The sequence below is a fragment of the Balaenoptera borealis genome (assembly GCF_965194805.1).
Source record: "Balaenoptera borealis genome assembly, chromosome: 11".
In the NCBI taxonomy this organism is placed as follows: Eukaryota; Metazoa; Chordata; class Mammalia; order Artiodactyla; family Balaenopteridae; genus Balaenoptera; species Balaenoptera borealis.
The window spans coordinates 16,336,443-16,349,939 of record NC_138868.1 but is presented as its reverse complement, the minus strand read 5'-3'; positions in this window follow the sequence as shown (position 1 = coordinate 16,349,939).

Genomic DNA, 13,497 nt, shown 5'->3' with positions numbered 1-13,497 from the left:
CAGGATCTTTCTATTGCACACAGCGTGGTGTAGCAGGTGAGGCCTGGGCTGAGGTCAGAACACCTGGGTTGCTCCCTGGGCTTTGCCATGTACATCCTGTGTGGCTTTGGGTGAGTTCCTTTCCTTCTCTGTGTTCATTTGTAAAAGGAGGTGGTCACTCAAGTCTCTCCCATCTCTGACTTCATGGGGGCTGCAAATCTCTGGGGGGAAGGGGCACAGAGATGCTGCCTCCTGCCCCAGCAGTGGGGAGGTCCACACCCAGCCCTCAGTTGGAAGTGTCCTAAGAGATCATCTAATCTCATTCCTGCTCACCCATTTCACAGGGGTGGAAACGGAGGCCTGGGTGTCTATGTTGCCTAATGATGAACTCTCCAGTCCTCTTCCGCCCCCTTTCTCTCCTCCTCATCCTAAGGTCAAAGGGGGTTACAACCACTCAAAGACACAATCACCTGTGACCAAGGAGGTCTCCATATCTGGGTGGCAGCAGAAGACAAGAGCCCCTGTTTTGGGAAGTTCCACCTCACCCTGGCAGCTAGGCCATGGCTCTTGGCTCCAGGAACAGACCTTGGGGGCTGCAGATGGAGGGTGTGGGAACTGGGGACCTTGGCCACCAGACCCATGGGTGTCAGGAAGTGTGAGGCCTCATCTCTGAAAATGTGCCCACGAGTCAGATCACCTAGAGAATTAGTCTTTAACTCCCTCAAGTGGTTTCACACCCTCTTTCCAGATGAGGAAATGAGGTTTGCTCACAATCTCACAGCAGTGGGTGGCAGACCCGGGCTGGGATCCAGGTCTGCCTGACTCCAAAGCCGGTGCTGCGTCTTCCTCCCTAAGGTCTCTACCTCTGCAGCGTGGGGCCCTGGCCTGGCCTCCGCCAGTGTGACAATGGGCAAGTCAGGTCACCTCCCTAAAACTCAGTGTCCTCACCTGGAGAATGGGACCACCCTCAGGGGGCCGACAGGAGGGGTCATCAAAGCAGCATCAAGCCCAGAGCTGGGGTGGGGGGGTAGGGATGGTGCTGGACCAAATTAGAGCTTCGCGGTCTTTTTTCCAAGCTTTCGTTATCCTGTGTTTTGAAAGATCTTATCTCTTGAACAAACTTCGTTTTAAAGTAATAATTAATTTATTCCTCCCTCCTTCTATCCCTCCAACATGCCTGTGGTCATCCTCTGAGATGACTGCTGTGTCCACACTGGGCTGTCGGAATTCTGATCACCCCTAAGAGAGAACATTCTCTGTCCAGGCAGGATTCTCCAAGCTGGGGGTGTAAGGGCCTTGGAACTGCCAGAATAATGGGATGATACCTATTCTGTTTCCTGTCTGAGGACCCCAGGTCAAGAGTCCCTGGGAGGCTGATGGTGATAAGAAACGCAGTCATGGGCCTTCATTGAGCTCACCTCCTATGCCCTGCATAGCTCCAGGAAGTTTCCATGTGTTACCTCACAGGTTCTATTACTTGTCCTCAGTCTGCACGGGAGGAACTAAGACTCGGAGACCTTACCAGCTCCCAAGGTCACGAGCTGGGATGTGGAAAGTCAGGGCTCCAGCCCTGTCTGATTCCAGAACCCCACTTCTGAAACCCAGCACTAAGTTTCCTTTCCGTGCCTGGGTCGAGAATCCTGTGATTGGGGTGGGAGATCTGGGGCAGCGTGGGCCTCGCCTGGAGGACTTCCCAGTCTAGCAGAGGACACTGGACACGAATTGGTGTGCCCAGCCCTGTAGGACATCAAGGCAAAGGCCCCACAAGGCCTTGCGTGATTTGGCCAAAGATCGGCCACCGGTGCCCGCAGCAGAGCCAGGCAGCCAGGAGACCCCTGAGCCGAGCAGCTCCCCACTCTGTGCCTCCGCTTCCCCCGGTATAGTGCACAGACACTAATGCTTCAAAGGGCTGCCAAGAGATAGCAGAGGCCCAAACGCCCAGTTATAACGGCCTGTGACTAAGACGAATCGCCCTCGGGCAGCAAGCCTTCTCTGTGCATTGCCAGGTGGGGAACTGGAAAGGAAGCCGGAGGAGGACCGCATTCTGGAGGCCTGTCCTGAAAACTGGGGCTGCCCCGCAGAGTGATGGCCGCTGGGGGATGAACCTGAAGATAAATAAGAACAGTCCGCGTGAGCCCAGGCTCATCTTAACACTAAGCAGAGAGGCCTGGGGCTGGACTTGAAAGCGTCCGGCTGAGATGGATGGGCTGCTGCCAAGGTGGGGGCAGCTGGGCGTGCGGGATGAGTGATGGGGTGTCGGGGCGCTCAGTCACCGCCAGCCAGAGATGCCGGCCTCTGTCCAGCCGCCGGGACATGTGCGGGGGCCTGCCCCTCCCACCGCCCTGCCTGGGGATTTATGGCTTCGTTGAGGCCTGGAGAGGGGCTGAGGCCAGGCCTGTGGTGGGAGGGTTCGATGTCAGTCTGGCTGCCACTGCTGGATTTCCGCCCTGCGCAATCCAGGGAAAAATAGGCCGGGCCCTGCGGGGCAGCGGTGACTCAGGGTCATGCGCAGAGGGGTGTGGGGTTTGGCTCCCCTCCTTATGTTGGCTGGCCCTGGGGACCTCTGGTAGGGAGCCTCCGGGTGCCCTGTCCTCAGCCAATTTACGCCTCTGTGCTTTTCCAGCCTCCTTGCCTTTACCCACGCAGGTCCCTCTGCCTGGAGTGCCGGGCGCCCTGGAGAAGTCCCACCTGCCCTCGCAGCCTTGGCGTCTGTGCCACCTGCTGTTGGCAGGCTTGCTTTGGCACCCCTGCTCCATCCAGGCCCCCTCCTTGTCCTTACTAACCTCTCCCACAATCATTTGGTATCTGTCCCCAAGTGACCATGAGCTTGAGGGCAGGGAGCCCACCTTTCTTCATCTTGAGCCCTGACATTTACTCCGTGATATAAACTGCCGTTTATATCTTCCCATGTGCCAGAAGCTGTGCTGTGTTTTTCTATTTTACTATTTACTGTGTTCATCCATTTTACAGGCACGGAAACTGAGGCTCAGAGAATCATTAGACAGGATTCAAAGTCTGATTCCAAAACACAAGTGCTGGCCTGTTGAGCTAAGCGCCAGCTTGGGGGGAAAAATCAGCAAACATGGAACAAGTTTTCTTTTTCCTTTGAGTCCATCACCCAGTGCCTACGCTTTGCATTTGCACAATAAAGTGGCTTCACCTATTGATTCCCCATAGCAATCCTGTGAGGTCGGTGTTGTTGTGATCATCCCATTTTACAGAGTGAGAAAACTGAGGTCCAGAGAGGGGACACGTCTGCCAGGGCCACAGCTAGCAGGTGGCTGGGCCAGCGCTTTTGAGGTGGACATCCTGCCCTCTCCCCACAGCCCCTCAGCTATTCCCACACCTCCTCCCTCTCAGGCCAATCTCAGCTCAGGAGGGCCGACCTGAGGGATGCTGAGACTCTGGAGGTGGACTCTTGGCCCTTGCACTGGGGAGCAGAAGAGCCTCCCCAAAGCCCAGGCCCTCGCTAACAGCCCCCAACCTGGAAGGGATCTTTCCCTTTGGTAGAATAAAGCCCCTGACCGCCAGCCAGCCTGGACTCTCCTGAGCCCGGGACACTCCCAGACGGCCCTGACCTCCTGCGCACTTACAGCCCCCTGTGCTGGGGGTGGAGGTGCCCTCCCATCCCCCTTCCTGTCCAGCCCTGCAGCTCCAGAGTCGACACAGCTGTGAGGAAGCAGCCTTCTCCCATCACCTTGGCCTCCCTGGCGGGGGGCCCTGCTTCTAACAGGGGTGTGGATGACGGCCCATCGGGGCTGTCTGGAGAAAAGCCGGAGCACTGTAAGCTGGTCCCATCTCCAGCTCTCCCTCTTCTCGCTCCACGTCCCCGTAGCCTCGCTGTTTGCTGGCTTGCCTTAATCATCTGTTTTGGGCCCAGATGTTTAACGAGTTGGGATTCTCAACACCTGTCCCAAAGGATCAGTCAAGCTCCCTGTTCACTCGCTTTTTGGGAGGGAAGGGAGGCTTTGAGGAGGAAACTGACAAGTCTGCATCCTCTTTGGGGCAGGAGCGCAGTTAGAACTTGAGCCTGCAAAGATTTTCTGCCTCATTCATTCATTCATTCACCCATTCACCTACTGTGTGCAAGGCACTGTTCGTTGAGCACCTACTATGTGTGAGGCACTGTTCTAAGCATTGAGATACCATGATGGACACGACAGGCAAATGTTTTATTTTCATGGAGCGACAGTCTGGTGGGAAAGACAGACATTAGATAGACTTTCAGAGAATAATTCATTTATGCTGTGATAAATCACTTCCCTACAGCTCTGCTTCAGTATCACCTCCTCAGAGAGACTTTCCCTGACCCCTGTTTCTAAAATACCACTCTGTCAATCTCCATCCCCTTTCTTGATTATTTATTAGCAGTATGAGTATTTGGTATTATGTTACATATTTCTTTATTTTCCATCTTTCCCGCTAGAGTGTAAACACCATGACAGTGGAGATGATGATGATTTTGTGCTCAGTCTCCAGCACCTGGCATGTAGTAGAGGCTCAATAAATTCTTGCAGGATGAGGAATGAATGAATGGATGAATGAATGAAGGCAAAGGAGCTGCAGTGTGTGCAGAGCCCAGCATGCTTGAGACAGCTGATAAGGCCCCTGTTGAAGTTCCCATAGAGGACAGTCATGGGCTGCTGCCGTGAGGGCACACAGTGGGGAGGAGGACATTTTCCTGCAAGTCTTTGGTGGCACCGCAGGGGCTCTGGATCCTTGAATTAAATCCTGGATCTCCCACTGCCTATTTGAGTGATCTTGGGCAAGTATTAACCTTCCTTATCCTCAGTTTCCTCATCCGTAAAATGGGGATGAGTATAGCATCTACCTAGTCGGGTTACTGTGAAGACACATGGAATGACAGTTGTGAGTTTATTTAGACAGATTCTGACTCATAGTGAGAGCTTAAAAATGCTGGCTGGACTTTCCTAGCGGTCCACTGGTTAAGACTCCGCGCTTCCATGGCAGAGGGCACGGGTTCGATCCCTGGTCGGGGAACTAAAATCCCACATGCCACACGGTGCAGCCCCAAAATAAAATAAAATAAAATACAATGATAAAGTCTAATAAATGCTGGCTATTGTAGCCCAGTGCTACCTCCCGCCTCCCACAGAAAATTAGGCTAAGGTGGTTGGGATTTTAAAGAAGTGGCTCCTGGTTGGCATGGATATAGGAATGATGGGGCGGAGAATCAGAAGTACTGAAAGTTAGGTCATTTCCAGTCTCTTCCTTGAACATATCATCCACCTCTCAGCCTCAGTGTCCCCATCTGCTCAAGGAGGCATCATCCAGCTTCTCTCTGTGGCTGGTTCCCTCCCCCAGCCCTTTCCCAGCCAAGCTCCCTGTTCCCTGAGGCCTTAACTTCCCGTCAGAGACCTCAGGGCCACGCAGAGCCAGGCCTTTACCTCCTGCATGAATAATTTGCACCTTCCCCCAGCCCAGATGTCCTGGAGTCTTGCCTCTCCGGCTCTCCCTGGGCCAGCTCTCTGTCCCCACCGTCTCCCAGCCAGAAAGCCCTGGGCCCCTCCCTGTGACCCCAGAGCCTGTGGCAGGGGCTGTTCTGCCCTGAAAAGCCCTCAGGACCCCCAGCTCCCCACATTCCCCCACTCCCACTTATCTACGCCCCCTGCAGCAGGAGGTCGTGCCCACACCTCGGCATGACTTTTAGGGGTGTTGACTCACAGTGAGGGTTGGTTGGAAGCGTCCCCCACCTCCCACCACAGGGGAGACGTGCCCTAGGTAAGCGTGAGCACACGTGCGCGCACACACACACACACTCACTCACATACACATGGCCTCAAGAGGGCTGCAGAAGCTTTCTTTCCCCTGAGACAGAGAGCAAGTTTCAGAAACTCAGGACAGTGGGAAGGGGGTCGCCGAAGGGGCAGGCTCTGGCACTGGGCCCAGAACTGTGGTTTCTGATGCTGCCTCAGCCTTGGGGTTGGAGGGAAGCTGGGGGAGGGGGAAGGGGAGGAAGCGCTGAGTCTGCAGCTGAGCAGTGACTGGAGAAGTTCACAGGGCAGAGGTGGCCCTGGGATCTGTTATGGAACGAGGTGATCCAGCTTCTCCTGGTTTGGGGGCCCTGGGGAAGTCACTGTCCTTCTCCAGGCCTATTCTTTCCTCTGCAAAATTTCAGTTCCAGACAGTAGGCAGCATGGAGCCCGGCAAAGATTAGGCAAGCCCCGGGTCCCCATCACAGCCCAGGCCCCCCAGGATTGTGTGGCTGCAGTAGAAGATTGTATCTTGCTGGACCTTCCCCTCTTTATCCATGAAATGCAGATAATAACCCTTACCTTGCAGTATTGCCATGAGGTTAACTGGTGTATGGAAAGCATCTCATGCAGTGCCTGGAAAACATGTCCATTCCTCGGGGAAGCCTGACCCCAAGGTGAGATCCAGGTCCCATTGATAAGACCTTTCTTTATAGACTCTGTCCTTGACAGCCCTGATTGCTGTCTGTAATTATATATGTATTTATGTGATGATTGGATGAACACCCTTCTTCCCTACTAGATTATAAACTTCTTGAAGGCAGTTTATATGTGCACCTGAGCGTGGCACATAGTTGGGGATTTTATTAGATCTGGTCAGGAACCCAGAACTGCAGTTATTTCAACAGAAGGAATTTAATATAGGGCACTCAGTTTGAAGGGGTTAGAAGAGCTGAAAGGCTTTATGGGATGAGAGGGCAACTCAGGGGCAAGTAGCAGCAGGAAGCTGCCACATCCCTGGGAATAGAGGGACCGAGGAGTAAGTGATGACACGAGAGCCCAGGAGCCAGGATCGGGGAAGGACACTGGAACCACAGTTAGGCAGGGGCTGACCCCAGAAGCTGGGACACAGAGGGAGGGCCTGTCCCCAGGACCTGGAACCACAGGGGTGGCTCAGACACTGCCCAAGATGACAGCAGAAGATCAGGGTGGGGAGGGGGAGAAGAACCCTGGCTCCCACCCTCTAATCTCTAACCGGCTCTTCCCATTGGCCAAGGATAACAGGAAACTGGTTGGCAAGAGAGCCTGGGAGATGTCGTTTGGCCAGAATCAACCCTAAGACACAGAAAAGGATAAAGAAAGAGCAGGGGACAGATCTGAGTTGAACAGACAAATGGCAGAGCCAAGCCTCAACTTCTTTATTCATTTAGGAATGCATATATATGATTATATATATGCATATATGCACTGGGCACTATTCTAAGATTTTTACAAAGATGAACTCATTTAATAAGCATATGTAGAGAATAAACAGTAGGCACTCAGTAAATGCTGCCTGCCCTTGTTGACGGGGCTGCTGTTGGCAAACATGCTTGAAAGGGCTCAGTCTTGCAGCGATCCTGGGATTTTCCTGTCTCAGACTCCAAGACCTCCACCCTCACCCTGGCCTTTTTGGGCCCAGGGAGCCGGAACCCAGGCCCCCAGGCTCTCCCCGGCAGAGAGCAGGGAGGAAGGGCGGAGGAAGAGGGCCCTGGAGCCCCAGCCCCCTCGGAGCCGCTCCATCTCTGCCCGGGCTCCACGGGGAGCCGGGGCTCCCTTTCCGCGCCTGTCAGTCAAACCCGGCTGCTTGGAAGTTCAAGCGTGGCCAAAAGGAAGCAGATTTCAAAACACACCTCTGCTTGCCCCGCTTCCCTTCCCCACCCCCTCATGGCTGTTGCTCCCGGCTCCCCGGGGGCTCCCTTGCCCCTGGCCTGTCCCAGGCAGAGCTGAAACCAGAAGGGTCTGGGGCAGAGGCCGGGGGTGGGCTGTGGGGAGGGAGTGGGAGGCACCAGCCTTGGTCTCACGCCCGTCTGGGGGCTGCTCCTGGTGGGTGGAGAAGAAATCTGAGGCAGATCAGGGGCCAAAGCTGCCCCTTCTTCAGTGAGGAGGGGGTGGCAGGAGAAAGGGGACTGACCCTGAAAATTAGTGAGTCTGGGGTTTGCTGTTTTTATTTATTACTCCATCCCTGCACTAGCACAAGCCTTGGCTTCTAGAAGATTCTCCATAAGTATCTGTTGAATAAATGAATGAATGAGTGAATTCCCACTAAGGAGAAGTTGGCTCAACTTTGACACTGAAGGTAAAGTAGGGTGTCAGGCTGGAGGGCCTCCATCCCCACTGCCCTCCAAGAACCAAAGTCTTCCTCTCAGCAGAGGTGTCTGGGTCAGAGCACTTGGACACCACCCGGACTGTCGCCTTCTAGCTGTGTGACATTGAACAAGCCTCAGCTTTCCTCACCTCTAAAGTGGGGAGAGACGTCTCCGCTCCAGAGCGTGCTGGGAGGCCTGAATTGAAAGAGTCCCTGAAAATAAATCCTATCACAGGCCTCTGTGTGCAATAAAAGACTTCACAGACACCCATGACCACTGGAAATTAGAGAATGAGCTTGAATGTCTTCCTGGGAGGGTGTCAATAGCGTTAATATCATGGCCAGGGGCACTAAAACATAGCTGTTGCTTCTTGTAATTTCTCTGCTACAGCAGATGGAAGTGAAGTGAAGCAATGCCCAGTCACGGAGGCCGATTCTGGAACGAACGCCTTGACGCGATAGTGGGAGTTTGCCTTTCCTCTCCTCGTTGGTTTGTTAGGGTTTTTATTCGTTTTCTCCCCTCACACTCCCTCCCCTGCTCAAAGCCCAACCATAAACGCAGTGACAGCCGGGACCACACTGTTCCCTTTATTGCAGTGTTGTTTTCCATTTGGAAAATCTCTCTCCAGAATGTGCTTGAAATTTTGAAGTGAGTTAATATATCGATGATGTCTTTATTGTCAGGACACTTCCTGAATTAGAAATAAAAGGCTCTGCTGAATTCAATAAAACGACATGGGGGAAAAATGTTCCTTTCCCAGGATGAAAGCCCTCCTTTTGTGGCTAGCTTGGGGGTAGGGGCTAGGGGTGGGGACAAACGTTCTGAAGCCCGGAGCTTCGCCTGAAGATGCTTCTGATAACTCAGCTTCCCCTGAAAGCAAAGGAGCTATCCCTGCACTCCCAGGAGCAAGAGCAGGACCAGTGGGTGCCCAAGGTCTGGGCCCATCTCTGGCCCTCTCCTGGCCTTCTTAGTCCCAGCCCCAGACTGACCCTCCCCTGGGCACCCCAGTCCTGTGAGTTACCCAACAGCATGGGGCAGGCCCTCCCCTCTGCAAAACTGTGGAGACAAACCCTGCCCTCAAGCCCTCTTCTCTTTTCCAGACCCCACCAGGCTGTGCCCTCATCCCCATGGCCCCGACGTCGTCCCCCGCCACCCCACCTTATTGATCTTTTGAGTCTGAAGCCTGTCTATGATTCATTAGAAGAGGCAGACAGAAAGGCGGACTGGAAAAGCAAAGCCTTGGGCTCCCACAGATCTGGACTTTTGTCTCCTTGGTCTCTCAGTTGCTGGGTGACTTTGAGCAAGTGACCTCACCTCTCTGTGCTTCAGTTCCCCAGCAGTGATGGAAACACCCAGCACAGGGCCTGGTAGCTAAGGCTGCTACTTACCCACTTCCCTACAGTCCTGTTATCACTAAGGAAGAAGTAAGTTGGAGGAGAAGGAGCCTATGGGGTGTTGGCAATAGCAGGGGTGGAGCAACAGAAGTTTCCTCTCAAGGGAAAACAAAAGAAGGGGGATGGTCATTTTAATGTGCACCTACTATGGGCCAGGCAGACAGCAACCCTTAATCTATGAGGTTCAGAGAAGTTAAGTTACTTGCCCAAGGTCACACAGCTAACAAAAGAGACTCAGATTCATACCTGGGTCCATCAGACTCCCAGCTCATGCTTAGCTTACTCCATCCTTGAGAATACCTCCCCAGAAGCCCTGTACAACTTCCAAGCTAGAATGTGGGGATCCATGAGTAGGTGGAGAAGAGGAAGACCCTCAGGTCAGAATCCTGCTGGGAAGGAGGGAGGGGCAGGGGGAGGGGCAGGGCAGAGGCCCTGCAGCAGTCACCCTCCCTCTGGCAGCCCTTGTTGTACGTGATGGGAGCGTCCGCTTTTGCCTGTACTGGTCATGTTCTGGGCAGTGCCACTTTTCCCTGAGAAAAACCCCAGCTGTCCCCGGAACATCTTGTTGACTCAGACACCTGAGCAGACTCTGCTTCCCAGGGCCCCGGCACTTTCGATTTCATTTCGCATTTCCTATTGATGGATTTGCCCGTACATCCTGACGCCTGCCACTTTGAGTCTCTGATGTCCTGCTTCCCCGTTGCCATCTTAGGCCAAGTGCCTGGGGGTCCAGGACCTAGAAACAGGAAGCCGGGGAGAGTGAACCATCTCCTCTGCACTGGGTAGGGCTCCCATAGTTTGGTACTCCTGCTGGGGAGGAGGCGATTGGCTGGATGGGGTGGGAGCCCCAGGCACCCCTGACCTGCCTTATCCTCAGGACCAGCTGTGGGTCAGGCTGAGGGGCCTGGGCTGGGGGCAGGGAGGGGACGCTTGGGCCCCTCAGCCAAGGACAAGGGAAGGTTCTGGTCTCAGCACTCAGCACCGCTTTCTTTCACCCCAGGCACCCTGGGAAGGAACCCAAGACATCAAATCCGTTTGCTATGAGTCCACCCAAATGCTGTGTCCCTTGAAGGAATGACTGGCCCTCTCTGTGCCTTGTCTCCCCTATGGGAAAAGGTGGGAAGGATGACACCCTTCCCCATACCCCCTTTGGGACTGTAGGACCCTCCAGCTTCACGCTCATCTTTCACCTAAAATACAGCTACATCCTGACTCCACTGCCCTCCAGCAACCCAGCTTTGTTGTCCAGGAAACTTCCAGCTAATCTAAGGAAGCCATCCTGTGTTCACTGAGGCCCCTTCCTCCCCGAAGCCTCCCTCCCCAGCCCTGGGACAAACCCAGCTCTACTGCCTCCAGCTGGGCACCTCGGGCAGTGTGTCTCCTGTTCCTCATGTGTGTGACAGCAGTGACCACCCCTTGTGCCCTGGGTTGTTTGGGATATGATCCGAGCTGCTACGGGCTGAGTCACCCCTCTTGCTGCCCAGTCATGCCCAGTGCTGACCAAGAGTCAAGAGACCTGCCTTTGGTTTCAAATCTGGTCACCAAGGTGCTGTGTGACCTGGGGGACATAACCCCACATCTCTGTGCCTTGATTTTCCCATCTGAGCAGTGAACATGCCCCTTCTCGCCATCCCCCCCACCTCTCCCACTGTCCAGCTGCTCAAGGACCCAGCACCCAGAGGGCTTCAGTGGCTGCAGCCTCGGGGGCAGCAGCTCAGCTGGCCTGGCCTGGAAGCCCGTGGAGGGCCAGGAGGTGGGGTGAGGCCACGATGCTGCAGCCCCACCAGCCCGCGCCCCTCCGGAGCGCTCCCGCAGGCACATCTGCAGCCCCATCTGGAGCGGCCAGGCCCCACCCGCACACGTGGTCCAGCAGCCAGATCACCAGCACGCCCCCACCCCACCCGGCCGCCTTTCCTGCCACCCCCGGATTTGTACCCATAATCTGCATATTTAGCAGTTCACCACATTGCAGGCCAAACCATAAATCCTTCTCAGGCAGGGCCCTGGGAAAGAGTCCCCACCCTTCCACAGAGCCCCGAGGCCTGGCTTCTGAGACCCCGTTCCCCAAGTCTTCAGGCCCGGAGTGGGTGTCAGCTCTGTCCTCAGGTGTCCCCGGGCCTCCAGAGGCTGAGCCAGGCAGCTAAGAAATCAGAATAATCAAAATAATTGGAGGAGGAATCAAAGGGAAATAAGAACAATTTCATTCAACTTTCAGGTTGCTGAGTGAGACAGACTAGGCAGTACCTTTCTCCCCATTCAGCAGAGGGATAAACTGAGGCTCAGGTTCTGTCCTGAGTCATTCAGGGCCAACTCAGCTACAATGCCAGGATGACCTGTCGTATCTCACTTGGCCAACACAAGTGAATTTCCAATTCTTGAGTCTGGAAGCTGCTAGGAGCTAGGGGCAGAACATAGAGTATGGGACCCACGCACTTGGCCTCCAATCCCCACTCAGTTGTGTGGTCATGGCAATGGGCTTGAGCCCCCTGAGACTCTTTCCACCACCCTGTTACTCCTGAGCTCTCTCCAGCCTCCTGATTCAGCCTCCCAGCCTCTCACTTCTCCAGCCCCAACCCCAAAGGGGCAGGACCTTTTAGCGTCACTGATTCTCCTCAAATAAATAGGAATGGACAGCTTTAGAAAGTTGTTACCAAGAAATGTGCATAGCAGACATCCTGGTGCTCTTAACCCATCAATGAACCTGACCCCTACCCTAAAGTATCAGGCATTAGCATTTTCTGAGCTCCATCTATGTGGACCCGATGCTACAGTGAGCACTCTAGGAGGACTTTCTCATGTAGTCCTGGTGTCAGCCCTCTGGAGAAGGAGGAAGGAGATGAAGATGATAAAGAAGATGGTGCTGGTGAGTGGCAGGGGCCAGGCTCCAAGCTAGAGCTGTCCGACGCAGGGCCTGAGCTTTCATCTCCACACTACAGCCCACGGCTGTGGGCGTCCTCGGGAAGAAGGAATCACCCACATCCTGCTCTTCGCTGCTCCCTGCAACCCAGGCTGCCCCACGCAGCACACATCTCTCTCCAGATCCCAAAGGGTGCACCCCCCTCCCTATTTTCAGCACCAGCATCCCCACTGCTCCTCTGTACTGGGGCATCTACCTGCAGAGATTTATGTCAACAGGTGATCTCCACAGCCTGCCTCTGCTGCCCTGGGCCTGGTACCTCTCCCCAGCAACACTGGGTGCTCATCAGGGAAGGATTTGGGGTTCAAGGTCTTCTAGTCTCTTTTCTATTCATGCATCTAACATGTGCCTCCTGCCAGGCACTGTTCTGGTGATGGAGATAAAGTCATTTAAAAAATGTCCTCAGTCCTATTATCTTCAGCACAAGCTGCCCCCAGCCCCACCTCCCCTTAAGTGTCCACTGACAGATGAAACAGAGAATTTAGAAGGAAAAGGCACACCTGGAAGCAGAAGACCAGGGTGTAAGTGCTCACCTTGCCATTAACTCATTCTGTGACCTTGAATGAGTAACTCGGGCTCTGGGCCTCAGCTTCCCCATCTGTCAAATGGGAGGCCTGGACTCCAGCAATCACATAGCCTTGGTCGCTCCTGTCTCTCCTTCCCAGCTTTTGCCGCGTCCGCCTACCACCTGTAACTCTATTAACTGAATATTATTCTTGAAATAAATGTACTTTTTCTAATTAAGTGAATTTATTTTAGAAGGGAATTTTAAATCACTTCTGCAAATGGAAAAACTCAGTATCGTTTGCCGTAAGAAAAAAAAGGTAACCAGAAAAATAAATTCAATGAAGGGAAAATAGTGTTATTAGCCTCACTGGAAACTGTTCCCTGCCAAGGGCTGTGGTCCCAACGCCCCGCTCTCTCTCCTACCTATTCAGCTGACGACTGTTCCAGAAGCTCCTTCCATGTGCCAGGCACTATTCTGGTGCTGGAATAAAGCAATTAAAAAGAAATAGATAAAGTCCCTGCTTGCATGGAGCTCATGCCCTAGTGGAGGGAAATAGGAAATAAGTAAAATAAATGCAGTATGGTAGAGGCACATGCTGTGGAAGAAAAGAAAGCAGATGAAGGACAGGTCACTACCT